Raw genomic sequence first — 20,456 nt, 5'->3', positions numbered from 1 at the left:
TTTGTGTTTTTAAGTGATTAGATGACAACGTTTGAAGGAGTGCATGCTTGATCAACAGAATTATACGAGAAATATTATTTCTGGCTCATACAGTATACAACAATTTAGTAAGAGCATTTTGTAAGACTCCGTCATTTTTTCCTTCTTAAAAAATGTCGATAAAATTATCAACTGTTCATTTTATTTTATTTTTTTCAAGACTACAATTTGATCATTTTATTTTTTTTTTTGATAGATAGTATAATTTGATCAATTTGGATCTCTACATCCAGTAAATAACTAATAAATGGTTTTGAAATTTAACGCAACTTCCTTATTCATCAAATCCTTCAAAATTAAGATTTCAAATTACAAAGGTATCATATGTTACCATCTCCACTAGTATATATATAGGAACCTAGAAAAATTGTCAAAAAAATTGACCCAAAAAGTGATGTGTTGCTCAAATTTAAATATTGTATAATAAAATTCACATTTAAAATGAATCTCAACCACACAATAAATTTTTTTTTTTTTTTTTTTTTGGATGAAATTCCAAAAGAAGAATTACAATTCAAGGTGTACGACCAAAAAAATTAAATAAAACATAGGAGTCATGTTGTAAAGAGACGGAACTCAAATATAATATTATGGGAGTGCAATTCTGTGTTTGTGTAATTTTTTTTTCTTGTCCTAGATTTCCTTATTTTCAAATTCATAGCATTACTGGAGAGAGAGATCGATCTGAGGTAGGGAAGCTACTAGGTGAATAAGGAGCTACAAATAGTTTTGGGTTGATTCAGAGGTGGACGTAAAAAGATTTTTAGATCAAGTATTTATGTGAAACACATGACTAGATTTGACCACTGAGAACTAGGAAAATATCCTAGAATAGAATAGCTTTTAACACCATGGTTAAGTTACTAAATAGAATTTGTTTACACCATTACCAAAATATACTAAATATTAATAAATGTTAATTTGTTTACATATAAAAGTGACACCGGCCATGCATGAGCTGTTCATAGTCAACTAATGTTACAGACAATCAAAATAATTAAATAAATAAAAATAAATCTTGATAAAACTTTGTCAGAGGTTAAAAGATAAAAAATAGTGTGATAGATTTATCTTTATTTAAAATATTGCCAATACCATGAAAATTAAAATAATGTGATTATTATTTAGGAGTAAAAATATTGACATCTCATAAATTAGGAGAAATTGCATTTCAATGATTTTGTTAGAAATTAATTTCATTTTCATGGTGATGCAATTTTTTTTGTGTGCATGGTGGTGCAAGTCCTTTTCTGTGTGTGGTGAAAATATTTTTTGTGCGTCAGAGTTGTACCAAAAAAAATTTCATATATAGTATAATTATTTTTCCCCTATCTCACTTAATAATTTTTCCCATAAACTACACATTGAATTACTCCCTAGCAATGTTGTTCATTTAAGGGTGGGTGACTACCAACCTTGACATATAATCGACCATATTTAACTTGATATTTTTAGGGCTTAAGATAAGATCAAGTTAGACTGAGATTTTGAGTTCATTTATTTCTTCATCTTGGTCCAACCCCAACTCAGCTTGTCTATTTATAAAATATTAATAATTTTATATTATTTAGTTAGATAATAATATAGAAAAATAAATAAAAACAAAATACTTATAAACATGAACAAAATTTTGAAGTGAAGTTCCGAGATGACAATATGTACGGATTTGTAATCTTACCCTTATGTTTTTTTTTATCAAAAAACAAAAGGAGCTATTTATATGAGTCAAACATGCACAACAAAGATGTTAACAACAAATTTTTATCGTTAGGCAAAATTGTCCTTTCATATACTTAATTTATGTTGAAATCAAATTGTAATTACTTACAATGCTGAAATGAGTGTGTACTATTCCATTAAGCCTCGTCCTAATTTGGCCTATGCATGTGAATTGGAGGGAGAGAACACACTTAGGATTGGTTTGGCATAACCTAAAAAAGTTAAAAGGTCAAAAAGTCATTATCCTATTTGTACGGGGGCGAAATATCCTCTGTTCTCCGTACTCCTTGGTCGTCAAGCTTCTTGTAACGGCGTCTATCTCTGCAACACAAAAATGGTGAGCTGCCCGGCGGTGGTGTGCCGAAAAGACCCTCCGACGATCAAGTCAGACCACTAGCTAAAGAAGAAGGCTATCAGGGAGAGAGTTTTTGATAGGATGAATTCGCTTACCTCCAACGTCCCTCTTCCTCCATATTTCTAGGCTGGCCATGCAGCCTCAAGATTGTGCGCGCACTACCTCTGCTGTCCTTCCCTGGACAGGTGGCAGTGCTCGCCTCTCACCACCTTACGCGTGTAAAGGCTTAGTCCTCCCTCCAGTACACACAGAACTGCCCAACGGTACTGAGGCGTGCGTGGAGTGGATGTCCTCTCCTTCACGCCATTGGCCCAAGTGGCATACTCAACCGGAGTACCACGATCGGCCTGTCACTTGTGGAGAGCCGCTATTACATGCTCATAACCAAGCTATGTGTTGCCGACCTATAACTTGGAATCAGGCGAAAGCCTACCCACCTCGGCCGAACTATCATTGGTCGGTTCATCATGACCATCCGGTTGCGAGGCATGCCGGCCTCCAACCGGTCTACCTTCAATCTTGGTCGCACGAAGCCACTTTATATCGACTGACCGATCGAAGGTGCACGGACCTTGATCGCGCCCACGGACTAGCTCGGGCTATCTTTTAGCCCGGTCAGCATCCGCTAACCCAAGCTCCGTCCAACACGTTCAAGACACAGCTCAGCTATGCCAGTTGGTGCCTGACCGGTCAATATTTTCGACCGTACAAGGCAGGCCGCTGGCCATGTCAACAGAGATTAGCTCGGCGCTACGCGGTCCGTCACGTTTGACGTTATCTCAGCTCGGCCGTACAGTCAGGTGCAAATCTCCCCTCTCAATTGCCCCTTAAACCCATCCGAGCTATCGTGATTGGGTTTACCTCTGTGACTGAGCTAATCGGTTGAATTGCGCCATTACCGAGCCGAGCATCATGGGGAAATATCTGGCGCCGAGCTATCCCGTTTGGCCGGCCATCGTGTCGGCAGTCTTATCAAGGGTCGTACAGTCGTACTGACAGCCACGTTTCCAGTTCCAAGTGGCTTCACGCCATTGGGTCGTGCAGCCAGCTGTTCTGCACGCGCAGAATTCAAACGGCTGCGCCGTTTGGGTGGTTTCCCCCCTTTTTATGCACAGACCAAGGGTCATTCGAACCCTTCACTCTCCATCTTCTTCCAGAGCTCCAAACCCTAGCCTCCTATCGTTCCAAGCTCCCAACCGTTGCTGCCCCTTATTGTGTCTGCCATTCCTGACGTTGCAGTCGAGCTCTCGAGGCCTAACTCACTTCTCATTCATTTTCGGTAAGTCACACTACCCCTCCCTTGTATTTTCTGCTCCCGTTTTCCAGTTCTCCCTGTTCTTTGCGTTTTTCTGCCACTGTGCTTCGTGTTCCCTGCCTGGGACCTTTAAGGTTCCTCCTTTTTAGTCCAATAGTGCCATACCTTAGGAAAACTGGAACTGGTGGAGTGGAGGGGGCTTTCGTGCCCCTGTTTCCCCTTAGTTTGAACGAATGAGCCTTGAGCATAGGATAAACGAGATGAACAGGATGAACACTGTTCAAAACTGAACTAAATGCTCATTTAAATCCGTAGAGAGAGTTTAAACCGAGCAAAAATGGTTTGTGGATGCTCGCTGAGGCCGCAACCGAGCTAAATGCTTAATAAAATCGGCAAACAGGTCTAACCGAGCAAAAACTTGCCTTGACTAAACCAAAGATAGAATCAGAACCAAACCAGGAAGGCTAAATCAGCCGTGCCGTCCAGCCGAGATAGGGATAGACCGACCAAAAACCCAAAAACATTCACCGAGCTAAAAAATCCAGCGTGAGCCGTGCAGTTTATGCCGTGCTAACCCTTGAAATTCTTTCTTAATCAATGCAGAACAAACTAGGACCGACCAAGCCCTTCAGCGTCACCACTGGTGGAGCTCAAAGTCCAAGCAAATACACCAGCATTTTTGACCGGGATACACACTAAACCAAATAAAACTGAGATAATAGGGAAGTACCGATTTATGGTATGCTCGCCTGGCGCGATGGCCGAATTTAGAAGAGAGTACAACGTTCCTGAGGATGTCATCTTAGAACTCGCCAAAAAAGAAGACACACCATGGGGTGACTTAGACCGGTGCCCCTTCACGGTCGTTTCCATTGTTGAAGGAGGGCTTCGCTTCCCCATGCAACCTTTGATCTGCGAATTTTTGAGGCAGACGAGGCTTTGCCCGACCCAAGTTTCAAATAACACATACAAAATAATAAACGGCGTCGCCGAGCTGAACCGGAGGCTCGGTTTAAATCTCGGTCTTGCAGAAATTTTCCACCAATATAGCCTAAGTAGAAATAAGAGTGGGCTTTGCTGGTACCTCAAAGTCAAGAAGGGCCGAGCAAAACTCATTGAAGGCAACCCAGACAAAGAAACTAACGACGACGACTTCCTCTGGGTGTCCGGTGCTTACGAGGACACCGAGGCACCCATACTGGGCTGGTACATTAGGAAAGATTTTGGCCATGTTGGTAAGTAGCCCGGCTAACCGCACTATCCTCTTTCTGCATTTCATTATTATAATTTTGCACCGGTCTAACACTTACCTCCTATCTGCAGATAAGTACCTAGCAGCGGACTACCACCAGGCCAACTAAGAGGCCATCAGAGTCCTGCTTCGCCGTCCAGCCGAGGAGAGGAAGTCATCAAAACTTCTCAGTTTCGAGCAAACCTACCATTACCAAGCGCCGCGCAAGAGCAGAGTCACCGACTTCCTACGTGCACCATCCCCTGAACCAGATCCCAACTTGCCACCAATCAGACTCGTCCCCCTTACAGCCGAGCAAGAAATGGCCAAGATAAGGGCGATCAAATCAATGATTACTAGGGAGGAAGGGGAGTCCCAACCTCCAGAGGCGACCGGGGGAACATCTTCCACCCCAGCCGGGCAAACAGAAGGAGCTGTGCTTGCTCTCGCCAGCGAACAACCGGCTGGCCTGTAGACGTCCCCGAACGCCCCGGGAGGAACGAGCTCCCGTTCTGTTCATATTTGGGGTCACTACAGCTCAGGACTCTCGAATTTGTCACGGTTCTAAGTCTGAACCAAAGAGTCCAAATCCGGCAAATCGTTTTGAGAAAAAATAGATTTTTTGAAAGAAGTGCCAAGCATAGACTGCTTTTCCAGATACAGAGTCGCCACCTAAATGTTTTTTAATGGGAAATTTAGGAAACCCTGACTCGGTGCCAAAGGCCACGTGTCCGTCATCACCAAAGTTGTCTCGGCTCGGGAACTTGGGTACGATTGGGGAAGGTCACTTCGTGAGCACCCCCGCTCGCCCGATCAAAGATCGGCCTCTACTAACCATGATATCTATTTTTGAAAACTTTGTGTATCCTTATTCTGGTTATTAGCCTAGGTTACTATGTGATGCACACAGCATATAAGTATAGATTGGGTCGCTCAAATTGGAACAAAACATTTCCTGCTTGTTTATTTGAAAGATGGTTTGCTACTCGCAAGTAGGCTTAAAATGCAGATTTTGCCACCCTCGGGTGGGCTTAGTAAAGATGGTTTTGCCACTATCTAGTGGGCTTAAAACTCACAATCAATGATTTGTTCCAATTTTAAACAAACCAACCTTCACCCACAGGCATTCAGGCAGTTATATCACATAAGCATATGGCCTCATGGTAAGCATGCTATCATGGCATTCACTCACACGCATGCAAGGATGCTAAAGCATAAAGCTCACCGGGTACTCCAAGCCGAAACAAAAACTCATTAGAAATCATGCATGAATCCTAAGTATACAGAAATGTCTAATGCAACACATGCAAAAATGCAAACTATAGCAGGCTCGGCTATTCTAAACATGGCATATGGGATGCTACAACTAACATGTATTCGATTTGGTATTGAAAGTACAATGCAGTTAGTATGATGCGCCGAGCCCGGTGCATGCAAAACAGATGAATGATGCAAACATGCTGTCATACTGTATGCTAATTGAAACATGCCCTAATCTAACCATCATAAGCATGTAAAATAAAAGGGAAGGAAGACGTGAGGTTGGAAGACATACAACACCCGCACACTTATTACAATTATGCCCTCGCGCAGAGGGTCCGAATAAATAATACAGTCCCGAATAAAAGAATATTACAGTCCAAATATTACAGTCCGAATAATATACAAATTCCTAATTAATTAACAAATTAACTAAGAAAATAGATAAACTGGCATGCAAGCCAGGGACTGCCTTGACTCTGATGAATGATGCATGCCCGGGTTGCCCTTGCGCGGAAATCCATGACGATGCCCCAATTAGCCTCTGTTTAGCAGTTATTCTTGGAAAGCGCGCCAAACTCTGGAAGTTTGCTGATTCTTCATTTGCTGCAACAGAGAGCAAGAAAGGGGCATGGCAATGTATTTTCACAGATATATTCATGCCTCGATCCTCGTGCCACCAATCACGCATATCGATGCATAATGGCAGAGGAGTCGAAATGTGCAACTCAATATAGAATGAATGCACGTATAAACACAACAAGAACCTAACTCCATCATGGATGATCCGGAGTGTCGGTGACTAGGGAATTGAGACACGTTCCGTCACTCGGAGTACGAAACGCACCTCGTTTCCCGTGCCCGGGCTAACTTCTATCCCGAACACGATGCAATATGCATGGTATGCATGAATGCAACTAAGATACAGCCTAGTATGCACAATGCTATAAAAATGAGATGCCTCAAAATGCGTGCACACGGGCATGCAAACCGAGGAAAATGACAGAATGCGATCTAAGATACAACCTAGTATGCACTATGCTGTAAAAATGAGATGCCTCGAAATGCGTGCACACGGGCACGCAAACCGAGAAAATGACATACGCAATGCAAATGACATGGAAACATGATATGGGCTTACACTAACATGAGAGAGCCTCAGCCACACTCACATAAGTGGCCGATGGATGAAAATGAAGTGTCTCGAAATGCGTGCACACGGGCACGCAAACCGAGGCAATGGTATATGCAATACAATGACATATAAAATGCAACATGGACTTATACTAACATGAGAGAGCCTCAGCCGCACCCACATAAGAGGCCGATAGATGAAAATGAAGTGCCTCGAAATGCGTGCACACGGGCACGCAAACCGAGGCGATGACATACGCAATGCAATGGCATGGAAATGGCATATAGAATGCAACATGGACTTATACTAACATGAGAGAGCCTCAGCCGCACTCACATAAGAGGCCGATGGATGAAAATGAAGTGCCTCGAAATGCGTGCACACGGGCACGCAAACCGAGGCGATGACATACGCAATGCAATGGCATGGAAATGGCATATAGAATGCAACATGGACTTATACTAACATGAGAGAGCCTCAGCCGCACTCACATAAGAGGCCGGTGGATGAAAATGAAGTGCCTCGAAATGCGTGCACACGGGCATGCAAACCGAGGCGATGACATACGCAATGCAATGGCATGGAAATGGCATATAGAATGCAACATGGACTTATACTAACATGAGAGAGCCTCAGCCGCACTCACATAAGAGGCCGGTGGATGAAAATGAAGTGCCTCGAAATGCGTGCACACGGGCACGCAAACCGAGGCAATGGTATATGCAATGCAATGGCATGGAAATGGCATATGCAAGCATGCTAATGGATTTTCAGCAATGAAATGTGGGGGAAAACAGTCCCGAAATGAGGCGAAAACACACCCGATGCATGGGATCTCTCCCGAAATGCAAAATTAGGCACATAGAATGAACTACAGTTGTACAAAGCATGCATAATTGGTACATGAGATGAAAAGACAGAAGCAAGGCAGCCTTAAAATAAGCATTTTTACAGTACAAATCATGGCCAAACAGCAAGCAAAGATAGGGCAACAATGGCATGCAAAAATGGCCCTAAACATGAGATTATGAAGCAACTCACAGCTGCTAACTCCAAATAGGTTAGGACCCTTCAACAACATTGAAGAGGGGCCAAAAATAAGCCACTTTACAGAACTATAAAAACCCTAAAAACAAACATAGATATGGCTAAGCTCTTATGCAAGAAAAAGGGCCAAAAGGTGGCCAAAGAGGCAAGTGGTATATGCAAAGCCCAAACTGAAAAATTCCCTTCTACAACATTGAAGAGGGACCAAAAATAAGCATATTTACAGAACTGTAAAAACCCCAAAACAGTATACAAGCATGCTAGAAATGCAATGCAAAATAAGGCTCAAAAGAGGCTATAACACAAAGTCTACAAAATATTCACTAAACAGCCAAAGACACTTAATGAAATATGAATAATGGGCCAAAATAAGACTATTTTTAGTACTGTAAAAAGGCCAAAAACCGAAGCATGATAGGCTACCAAAACATGCAAAAATGGGGACCAAAGAGGGAATATAAAGGCAAGTGTAGCATGGAGGTCCCAAACAGGGTTGATCCCTTCTTCAATGATGAAGAGGGGCTCAAAATAAGCCTGTTTTTAGTTCTGTAAAACGCCCAAAAATGAAAGCATAATGGGCTGCCAAAGCATGCAAAAAAATGACATTCAAGGAGGATATTGAAGCAAGTGCAACATGGGGGGCTCAAACAGGGTTGAGCCCTTAAGAAAAAGTGAAAAAGGGCTCAAAAAAATGACCTTTTCAGTTTTGGTCGGAGCTCAAAAATACAAGAAAGAGAGGCTAAGAAATGTTGCAAAAATGAGCTAGAAAAGAGGGAAAGTGAACTTACCCTTGAAGACTTGACTTTGGTTGCCTCTTGGCTTGAGTTTGTGGCTCCTTAGGCCTTGGAGAACACCTTCAATCTTCTGAAATGGAGGATGGAAGGGTGGGGGGTGGTGGTGTAGAAGGAATGGTGATGTAGGACTTGGAAGTTTTTCAAGGAAATGAGAGAGATGAAGAGGGATTCTTGTATTCAAGCTTGAAGAGCAAATTTTCTAACCCCTTAACTCTATGTTGCCTGCTGATTATATGGACAAAAAAAAGGGAGTAGAGTAGGGGCAAAGGTGGGGGAAAATTAGGCAAGTTTTCCCCCACAAAATATCCCCCGGATTGGGATATTTTCTGGGGGAAACAGCTATACAGCTGTAAAGTGGATGTTGAGAGGATCATGGCCGGCCCCTTTTTGGAGCTCCAGGTGGCCGGCCGGCTAGGGATCAAAACGGTCAAGTTGAAATAGTGGCTGACCACCACTTTTTAAGGTCCTCCCATGTGTGTACATCACAGATATGTGGTTCAAAATTCAAGAAAAGGGCCTAGGCTGTTCAACATTAGCCCGGAAGGAGGGGTTCAAAAGGGTCAAGCAACATTACTGGCCGGCCACCAACTTTTAGGATCCTCCCAAGTGTGTACATCACAGATATGTGGTTCAAAGTTCAAGAAAGCGGCCCCAAGGTGTTCAACATTAGCCCGGAAGTGTGAAAAACGGGCATCGGAGGGCGTCGGAGGATATATAACTGGTTGCTGCAACAATTACTGGCCTCCCACCCTTCTACGGCCTTCCCAATGATAAAACAGAGGTACCTGCCAAAAATGAACGAAAACCGATGCAAAACGAATGTTCGGGGGCCAAAACGCGCAGTTTGGGGTCCCGAAAATGGGCTGTTAAGCACCGAAGTGGCGTTCGGCCACGAAGTGGGTTTCTCAGACCCCAGTGTCCCTTTAAAGGGAGTAAATAAGATGTATGCCAAAAATCAGGGCAAACGGAGATGGTTAGGCGGTCCCGAACCGAGGCACACGGCCAACAATTCCGAAAAACCGGAAACCGGACTCCGAAATGGGCAAAATGGCCTACGGCCACGAAATGTAGCCTACGGACATTGAGAGATGGTCTACGGGACCTCTCCCTCCCCTCAGGAAAAGAAACAGCAAAAACCGAGCCTGGTTCACAAACCGAGGCAAAGCACAAAAGAGGGTTCGGAAGTCCGGAGACAGGGCTCACGGCCGCGACTCTGAAACTTCTGAACGAGCACATTATGTAATATCACCAAGCGCTCAATCAGTGACGTCTGAGTCTTAAGGTCGGTCAAAAATGGGGTGTCTACAGTTGCCCCTCTTTGACAGAACTTGGAAGTCATGAGTGACGGAGTGAATGTCAAAGCCCAGAGACGACCCCTTTTTGACAAGGCCGAAGACTTAGACAAACGTACAAAGTAAACAGAGACGTGCCGGCAAGATGCAAAACAATGCAAGAAAATTTTGAAGATTGGACTTATACGCTACGCGAGGCCGGTTTTCAAAGTTGGACTTATACGCTACGCGAAGCCGGTTATCACTCAATGATCATGCAAAGAGAGGTGTAATGAAGCATACCATGCAACAGTTTTTAAGCAAGAATGCAAAGCAACAATTATATTTCATGCAGTTAAGAATGCGGAGAATCGCTCAATTCTCGTCGCGTCTCACACGGAGAAGATACGATACCTGTGCGATTCGTCTGGTCACACCAGCCTCAAATGAACCGTACATACAATGTCGTGCCTGATGGTGCTGGGGATCTCCCGCTTCTTCTTGTTTGAACTGCAGGTACTACTTTTCTCCCTGACTATGGTCGCAGTTTTCCCTATTCTCCAACAGGGTGACAGACTAGGTTGGATCAGTATCCAGAATTGAGGTGCATACAGATGCTATCTCAATCTATGGGGCTGCCATACAGATTTCAAGCCGAGGATATACCCCTGGGTATTTAAACCAGACTTTAGTCTCGGAAATCCCGAACCTTTGCGTTCTAGGCATAAGCCATTCGAACTCTAGTTTCCACCGTCTCAGTTGGTCTCCTAGGAACTCATCGCGAACACAGGCAGGTGGCTATACCAGACCACCGGAAGTCGTTCGGGCACGACAAACACCAAAGGAATTGCACCTTTAGAGGATTTAAGGTCTCCTAGACCGGGGGAGTGCACAAGACAGTGCGATGCAGAGTGAATGCACAAAACAGTGCTAAACAGATAAGGTGCACGAGATAGCGCGATACAATGCACTAACAAGTACAGGTGAGATGCGCAAGATAGCGCGATGGAATACGTGTAAAATGCAAGTAAGGTGCACAAAACAGTGCAATGCGCAAGAAAGCGCGAGTGATTTGAAATGCACAAGACAGTGCGAGTGATTCGAAATGCACAAGAAAGTGCGATTGAGGTGTGTAAAATAGCGTGAAATGTAAACTGCACAAAACAGTGCGATGCCCAAAATGGCGCGAGTGATTTTGAAATGCACTAGACAGTGCGATACGCTAAACAGCGCGATTGATTTGAAATGCACTAAACAGTGCGATACGCTAAACAGCGCGATTGATTTGAAATGCACTAGACAGTGCGATACGCTAAATAGCGCGATTGATTTGAAATGCACTAGACAGTGCGATACGCTAAACAGTGCGATTGATTTGAAATGCACTAAACAGTGCGATACGCTAAATAGCGCGATTGATTTGAAATGCACTAAACAGTGCGATACGCTAAACAGCGCGATTGATTTGAAATGCACTAGACAGTGCGATACGCTAAATAGCACGAGTGATTTGAAATGCACTAAACAGTGCGATACGCTAAACAGCGCGATTGAATGCATGTTCTATGCAAATGAGGTGCATTTTCTATGCAAGTATGGAAGAGTGCATTTTCTATGCAAAAGATACGAGCATTTTCTATGCAAGAAATAGGAGCATATTCTATGCAATATTGAAAGCAAATTCTATGCAGAATCGAAAGCAAGCATATTCTATGTATGAATCATAACGATGCACGGCACGCATGTCACAGAAGTGTATATGAAAGTGCACATTCTATGTAATAGAGGAGCATCAAATGCGTACTCTGGTGCCTCTGATTTACCTCTCAGAGGATTTTGCAACACACTCAGCTCAAAAAGGGCACACCCTATTCATATTGACGAGAGATAACATCTGCTGCTGCTGTTTTAATTGCCGTTCTGGCTTGAAGCATGCTTAAGCTTGGAGTAGAGGCACACTCATTCTTCAGAGCATTGACAAGGCCTGAAGAGGTACATATGGAATGCAATCTCAGAATTTTCTAAAGGTGAAACAGACTCAGATGCTCAAAATTTTCCCTATTTTCTTTTGCTTTGCAGTCCGGAACTCATATAGCTTCAGATATGTCCTTGTTTTACCGTTCACACTTATCGGGGGTGGACCCTGCAGTTTTATGAAAGAACAAATCCTATTTTGCACAAATGTAGAGAATGGCACAACACTCTGAGCACAAGATGATTTTTTTGAAATTGAGAAATGAGTTCTTAACCGGGTATTGAGCCTACGACTGCACACAGTGAAAAAGACTCAACAACGGAAAACAAAAGATAAACAACCTAAACACATCGAGTAACACTCGAAGCGACTCACAACAAGAATCGAGACAGACAAAATAAAACACAAGACTCAAATGTGCACATGGAGCCTGTTTCCCCGGGTATTGTTTCCCACCGTTTCTCATTTGTGATCCTCACGTCACTCGGCCCTCAAGCTCTATTTTTCTGAAAAAGCCATATTCTCACTTTTTCTCTCATTGCACATCTCTCTATTCTTCAATCTCTCGTTTGTTTTTTTTCAATCCCTCCCCTGGGCGGTTGATGGATAAACAGGAAGTCGTGGGCCCTTGCCCCTGGTATTCTACCAGCTTTTGATTCTTGTTCACAACAGTGAATTTCTTCCAAAGAAGGGTTGCGCTACAATTGGGTGTGTAGCAAATCTGCAGCTGACATCGGTTGACGATGCTCTGCTGGGGAGTTTGGACGTGATCAGACTTGTCTAGATAAAGGAGTGGAATATCTTGTCCTATTTCGGTTCGTGCTTCGCACTTGGCTTGATACCTTGTCGCTTGGAGGATGAGGGAACCTTCAGCCATTTTGTGATCAGCCTCAGTGGTGCCCTTTTCTGGCGAATATGGTGCCCTTTCGGCAAGTAGAGTTCCCTTTCTGGCAAGTAAGTTGACAACAGGAGGAAGACAGAACATCTGACTCAACTGTGCCCCTATTTCATCATTTTGACCATTTTTTATTTTGGTTTTAAAACAATTTTGACCAACATGAAAGTTAGATTAACATGCTTGTTCAATTTTTGATTTGAAAATCATGCAAGTCAGGCTATGAGCACTGAAAATTTTCCTTTTTTGGTCCAAGAAATGGTCCAGTTTTTGGAAAAAATGAAACAATTTTCGAGAAAATTAGTCAACCTCAGTAAAAATTCTCAAAGACTATTTTCGCAAACGGCCGATGCTTAACAAGCGCGGAACTTACTCTTGAGACGTACAACCTCGGATCTGGACGAAAATTGCCCCTTGCTCGAAGAGAGCTGCATGGCAACGGAAAGTTGCCCCTTGTTTGAAAGGCGCCGCGGCACATTGAATGGCAACGGAAAGTTGCCCCTTGTTTGAACGGCATCGCGGCGCGTTGAACGGAAACGGAAAGTTGCCCCTTGTCTGAATGGCACCGCGGCGCGTTATAATCAGTCCTCGAAGTGATAATTGCAACCGAACTCTCGGATACAGAGAAGGCAAAGATTATCAGAACCATTACATGGCCATGATCGAATTTGAAGTGTTTTAGGGCTGGACTTCAGAATGAAGTTGCCTACGTATCCCAATGATGGGAATCAAGCCTTACGTAGTTCGGGGTTAAGATACACTTGGGTATTAACCTCTCCTTTTTAGGCTCTAACTTTTGCCAAGGCGCCCGTTGCGGGTTTTCGACCTTGCGAGCTTTGTTTTTCTTTTCTTTTCAATTCTTTTCATTTCTTTTTCCTTTTTTTTGATTTTCTTTTTTTGTCTTTTTTTTTTTTTTGCATCTTTCCTTTTTTTGTTCTCTTTTTTTGTTTTCTTTTGCATTTTTTGTATTGCTTCTTTTTTGTATTTTTCTCTTGCTCTAACTTTTGCCTGGGTCGCCCTTTCGGGTTTTCGGCCCAGCGAGCCTCTCAAGGGTAAAAGTGTAACGAGTCCATGCCAAATGGTTTTGAGATCCTGAAATTATCTGAATCCAGGAGAATGACTGTTGTTCTAGCTTCGTAAGCTTCTCCTGATGAGATCTGATCTTCTTGATCTGACTTTCTTGCCTCTTGTTCGAGGGCTGCTTTGAATCTGGCCACGCAGGCCTCACATCGTAGTTGACCGTCGAACCTTCTGAATTCAAGGTTTGGAAGCGAGGGGGTTGAGTCTCGAGGCTGAGAGCGATCCTAGGCTGTACAATCTCAAGAGCGATTCCACACAGGTCTTCGCAGGACCGCGCAAAACATTTTGTTTTTGAAATTTTTTTAAGAAAATGACAAATCGCTCGCGCTGAAGGTAGTGTGAAACCAGTCTGGATCAAGCCAGGGTCCTTCTCAGTACTCACGCTAACAAGCATGATTTCATTCATTAAGGGCTTGGCACGCCTCTCTTTCTCTCAATTGATCAAAGTTTTGCAAATCCCGAGGAATTCCTTCCTCTTCGTTTTCACCGCAGTGTTCAAAAACTTTGAAAAACTTAGGTTAATGGAAAGATTTTGGGGTGCAGAAGAGTAGGCGAAGAGTACCGCTATTTCATTCAAACTTTCTAGCACAACTGGCACAGAGCAGAAGCAAGCACAAAGCATGAAAAAACCACTGCTGTTTCATTCAAATCTGTTGGTACAACTGGCTCCAAGGCAGAAACAGACTCACAAGGAAGCGAAAAGACAGACGCAAAACAAAATAATGATATCCGAGGTAACACCCCCGGAATCATCCGACTTCTGTACAACAGGACTGACTCGATACAACAAGACAGACCCTACTGACTCAGTAAGAAAAGACTGACTCTGTACAAAACAACAAAAACTGACCCAATACCCAAGTCAGACAGTACAAAAACCAGCATTCACAGATGCTCAAAACAGTGCGTGCCATACACCATATCTGAAATAAACTGAACGCCGCCCGCAGGTGGTTCATCCCTCGATCACATCACATTATCCCCCAAATTCACTGATCAAGTGCCGATAGGCTTTGCAGGACCTGGTGCGGGGATGACCCTGTTGTCAAATAGATCCTGTACTTCATGGCGAAGACGGAAGCAGGCGTTGGTAGTATGGCCAGTTTGTTGATGGTACGCGCAGTACTGGGTAGTATCATGTGTAGCCAGAAGAGGGTTCGGGAGAGGCCGAGGCTCAAGGGGTTTGAGATGGCCTTGTCCAACAAGGATTTGGAAAGCTTTGGACAAAGGCATATAGAGGGCATGGAAGACCCTCCGACCTCGGGGTTGGTACTTCAAGGCTTGTGGATTTTTAATGGGCGCACCAGCAAAGGGATTGGCAGGTGCTGGCCTGGTTTGCCGATCTCTTCCGAGTGGAGGATTAGAGATAGCAGGATCATCTCTAGTATGACAGTCCTTCTCCCGATGTTCCCTTTGATTCAGACTGCCCCCAACTGGAGCAGCGAAAGTGTCATCCACAGCTTTTGCAACAACTGCGAGGACTTGCTCTTTGTTCAGTCCCTCGGCTTTCAAGGCCTCAACAGCTAATAGAAGACGTTCATTGGGATCCATGTATGCCCCTATCTTGTTCCTCTCACTCACCTCCACTCCGCCAAGGGATTGGCTTTCCTCAAATGCAGCCCCTCCCAACATCGGGGAGTCTTTTGACATGAAGTTCCCGGTATGTGGTGTGGTCGATGATGGAGCCAATGTCCCGAAGGCCAGATCCGTCACGGTTTTTTGAAGATCTTTAATCATTCCCATCAACTCAGAAGTAGTGGGTTCACGGGTTTGAGATGGTTGAGGTTCAGGTGCACCCATCATGCATAAGTCCATGCTTTCTGGGATAAACACCTCAGGCTTGGGTAGATGGGCCGGGGTGATGTATATGCTGGGGTCAAAGGTGGACGGCAGTATGTGGATGTGATTGAGGTAGGCAGTAGATGTTTGGTCATTAGGGTTTGAAGGTGGAGCTATCGTCCAGTTGTCGATGAGATTTTGGACCTCATGACGAAGGCGGTAGCAACGGTCGGTGCCATGACCGCGCTGCTGATGGTACACACAGTACTTGGCGGGGTTATGTCTGGCTGGGAGTGGGTCGGGAAGAGGTTAAGGATCGAGGGGTTTGAGATGCCCTTTTTCCATCAAGGCTTTTAGTGTGCTAGTCAGGCTCCTATAGAGGGGGGCGAAAGTTCTGCCCTGAGCTCGGGCTGGGCCAGCTGTTTGTAGGCTTGGTTTGGCAAAAGGGTCGGCTGTGGCGACTGTATTGATTTCGGTGGGTTTGGGAATAGCGCTACTACCAGCGTTGGTACTCCCTGAAATCACCCTCCTTGTCAGTTCCCTTGTCCTGGGAATGATCCCGCTGTTGAACGCATTCTCGACTTGAACCCCCAGTTCGTGCAAACTTTTGAAAGTGAATAGTGGAGCGACTATCAACTTTTGCAACATATCATGCTCGAGGTTTCGGACCATCATCTGCACTTGATCCCTCTCAGAAGGGCGACGATCTGTCATTTGTGCTGCCTTTGCTCTCCACCTTGCAACGAATTCCACAAAAGGCTCTGTTGGGTTCTGGCGGGTTGCTTCAAGCTCTTGGGTGGTCATTTCAACTTGGGTATTGTAAGAATACTGATCAACAAAGGCCTCAGCCAATTCTTCCCAGTTTTGCTTTACTGCATCCTCCAATTTGGCATACCAAGTGGCTGCTACACCCGACAGGGTTCTTCCATACAGAGAGAGTTTCTGTGGCTTAGTCAGACCTATCGGCTTCAGGACATCTAAGAAAAGTCAGATATGTACCATTGGATCTCCAGACCCGTCGAAACGGTCGATATATGGCATTTTGAATCTGTCTGGGAGCCGCACGGCAGACTCGGTGTCCCATCCTCAATGTCGGGAATGGAATTAAGGCCCTGTGCCTTTTTGAATTGCTTCTCAAGGTTCGCAATTTTCACTGCGGTCAGATCGAGGTCATTAGCATCAAGGGGATAACGCCTCTCATTAGGCTGCACCAGGGGTCTAAAAACTTGGGCTTGAGCCAGCCCTTCTAGAGGATATGGATCCTGCAAATCTTCAACTGGCGGAATTGGGTCAAAGTTCGGCTGGGGTCCCAAAGCTGGATGTGAAGCAGATGCTCCAGATGGGCGCTGCGTTTCAATACTGGTTTCAGCCTGCATGGCAGTTCCCTGATTTAGCGTTGATATCACGGCCGCAAATTCTTCCGAACCTTGTGCCATCACGGTTTGCTGAGTCTGAACAAAGGTGATGTGACTGGCGACTGACGGATTAGATGAACAGATGAGCCCTGACCGGCTTTTCTTTACCTTGCCTCAGCGAAAGAACACTGGTTGCCCTTGAATTGAATTTCTGACCTAACAAAGTCTATCAGCACTAGTCCAATGTACCCGGGGGATATCGAAGCCTTCTGAAGCTATGGTTCCAAGACTACCTAGCAAAAGAGAAAACAGACAGCACCTCAGCCTGATTTCACGATAACCCACATGAGCAAAGCTGAGTGAGTGTACTCTCTACTGAATTCTGCCCCAAAATTCTGCCCCAAATCTGAGTCTGATACCCACAGGTAAAGCTGACTCCCAAATACTGATAGTAATGCCCGCAGGCCTGATGCCCAGACTTGCAAACTGTTACATGCATTCCTGTAGAGACGCACTCTAAAAGCACATAGCAGACAAGTGAGAGCCAAAACACCCCTATGTCGGGGTAGGGTTTCCCTGTCCTATTTTGTCAGGAGCTAGGGTTTCACTACGCACACAGCGGTTTTTCAAACAACCTATAAATGGGTAAGCAACCTGTCCTAGTTTGGAATGGTCACTATGGATCTGAATATGCACTAGGTCGAATGGTCAAAGAGGGTGCCCCGGTAAAACTGGGGTTTGTGTTCCCATACTGGCAGAGCCCACAACCGGTCAGCCTTATGGTCATGCCTTGACAAGACAAGCCTCCGGCAAACCATTCAGGAATAGCAGATGGCAAACACGGTGTCCTAGGCGCACCAATGCAAATGCAATGCAAAGAAACACACAAGTGTAGTCAAAAACAGATATCAAGAGTTCGAGTCAAGTTCTCTAAATCCCCAGTAGAGTCGCCAGAAACTGTAGACGTCCCCGAACGCCCCGGGAGGAACGAGCTCCCGTTCTGTTCATATTTGGGGTCACTACAGCTCAGGACTCTCGAATTTGTCACGGTTCTAAGTCTGAACCAAAGAGTCCAAATCCGGCAAATCGTTTTGAGAAAAAATAGATTTTTTGAAAGAAGTGCCAAGCATGGACTGCTTTGCCAGATACAGAGTCGCCACCTAAATGTTTTTTAATGGGAAATTTAGGAAACCCTGACTCGGTGCCAAAGGCCACGTGTCCGTCATCACCAAAGTTGCCTCGGCTCGGGAACTTGGGTACGATTGAGGAAGGTCACTTCGTGAGCACCCCCGCTCGCCCGATCAAAGATCGGCCTCTACTAACCATGATATCTATTTTTGAAAACTTTGTGTATCCTTATTCTGGTTATTAGCCTAGGTTACTATGTGATGCACACAGCATATAAGTATAGATTGGGTCGCTCGAATTGGAACAAAACATTTCCTGCTTGTTTATTTGAAAGATGGTTTGCTACTCGCAAGTAGGCTTAAAATGCAGATTTTGCCACCCTCGGGTGGGCTTAGTAAAGATGGTTTTGCCACTATCTAGTGGGCTTAAAACTCACAGTCAATGATTTGTTCCAATTTTAAACAAACCAACCTTCACCCACAGGCATTCAGGCAGTTATATCACATAAGCATATGGCCTCATGGTAAGCATGCTATCATGGCATTCACTCACACGCATGCAAGGATGCTAAAGCATAAAGCTCACCGGGTACTCCAAGCCGAAACAAAAACTCATTAGAAATCATGCATGAATCCTAAGTATACAGAAATGCCTAATGCAACACATGCAAAAATGCAAACTATAGCAGGCTCGGCTATTCTAAACATGGCATATGGGATGCTACAACTAACATGTATTCAATTTGGTATTGAAAGTACAATGCAGTTAGTATGATGCGCCGAGCCCGGTGCATTCAAAACAGATGAATGATGCAAACATGTTGTCATACTGTATGCTAATTGAAACATGCCCTAAACTAACCATCATAAGCAGGTAAAATAAAAGGGAAGGAAGACGTGAGGTTGGAAGACATACAACACACGCACACTTATTACAATTATGCCCTCGCGCAGAGGGTCCGAATAAATAATACAGTCCCGAATAAAAGATATTACAGTCCAAATATTACAGTCCGAATAATATACAAATTCCTAATTAATTAACAAATTAACTAAGAAAATAGATAAACTAGCATGCAAGCCAGGGACTGCCTTGACTCTAATGAATGATGCATGCCCGGGTTGCCCTTGCGCGGAAATCCATGACGATGCCCCAATTAGCCTCTGTTTAGCAGTTATTCTTGGAAAGCGCGCCAAACTCCGGCAGTTTGCTGATTCTTCATTTGCTGCAACAGAGAGCAGGAAAGGGGCATGGCAATGTATTTTCACAGATATATGCATACCTCGATCCTCGTGCCACCAATCACGCATATCGATGCATGATGGCAGAGGAGTCGAAATGTGCAACTCAATATAGAATGAATGCACGTATAAACACAACAAGAACCTAACTCCATCATGGATGATCCGGAGTGTCGGTGACTAGGGAATTGAGACACGTTCCGTCACTCGGAGTACGAAACGCACCTCGTTTCCCATGTCCGGGCTAACTTCTATCCCGAACACGATGCAATATGCATGGTATGCATGAATGCAACTAAGATACAGCCTAGTATGCACAATGCTGTAAAAATGAGATGCCTCGAAATGCGTGCACACGGGCACGTAAACCGAGGAAAATGACAGAATGCGATCTAAGATACAACCTAGTATGCACTATGCTGTAAAAATGAGATGCCTCGAAATACGTGCACACGGGCACGCAAATCGAGAAAATGACATACGCAATGCAAATGACATGGAAACATGATATGGGCTTACACTAACATGAGAGAGCCTCAGCCACACTCACATAAGTGGCCGATGGATGAAAATGAAGTGCCTCGAAATGCGTGCACACGGGCACGCAAACCGAGGCAATGGTATATGCAATGCAATGGCATATAAAATGCAACATGGACTTATACTAACATCAGAGAGCCTCAGCCGCACCCACATAAGAGGCCGATTGATGAAAATGAAGTGCCTCAAAATGCGTGCACACGGGCACGCAAACCGAGGCGATGACATACGCAATGCAATGGCATGGAAATGGCATATAGAATGCAACATGGACTTATACTAACATGAGAGAGCCTCAGCCGCACTCACATAAGAGGCCGGTGGATGAAAATGAAGTGCCTCGAAATGCGTGCACAC

Source organism: Camellia sinensis, chromosome 5 (assembly GCF_055761805.1).
Source record: "Camellia sinensis isolate YWXY chromosome 5, ASM5576180v1, whole genome shotgun sequence".
In the NCBI taxonomy this organism is placed as follows: domain Eukaryota; kingdom Viridiplantae; phylum Streptophyta; class Magnoliopsida; order Ericales; family Theaceae; genus Camellia; species Camellia sinensis.
This window is presented reverse-complemented; position numbering follows the sequence as displayed.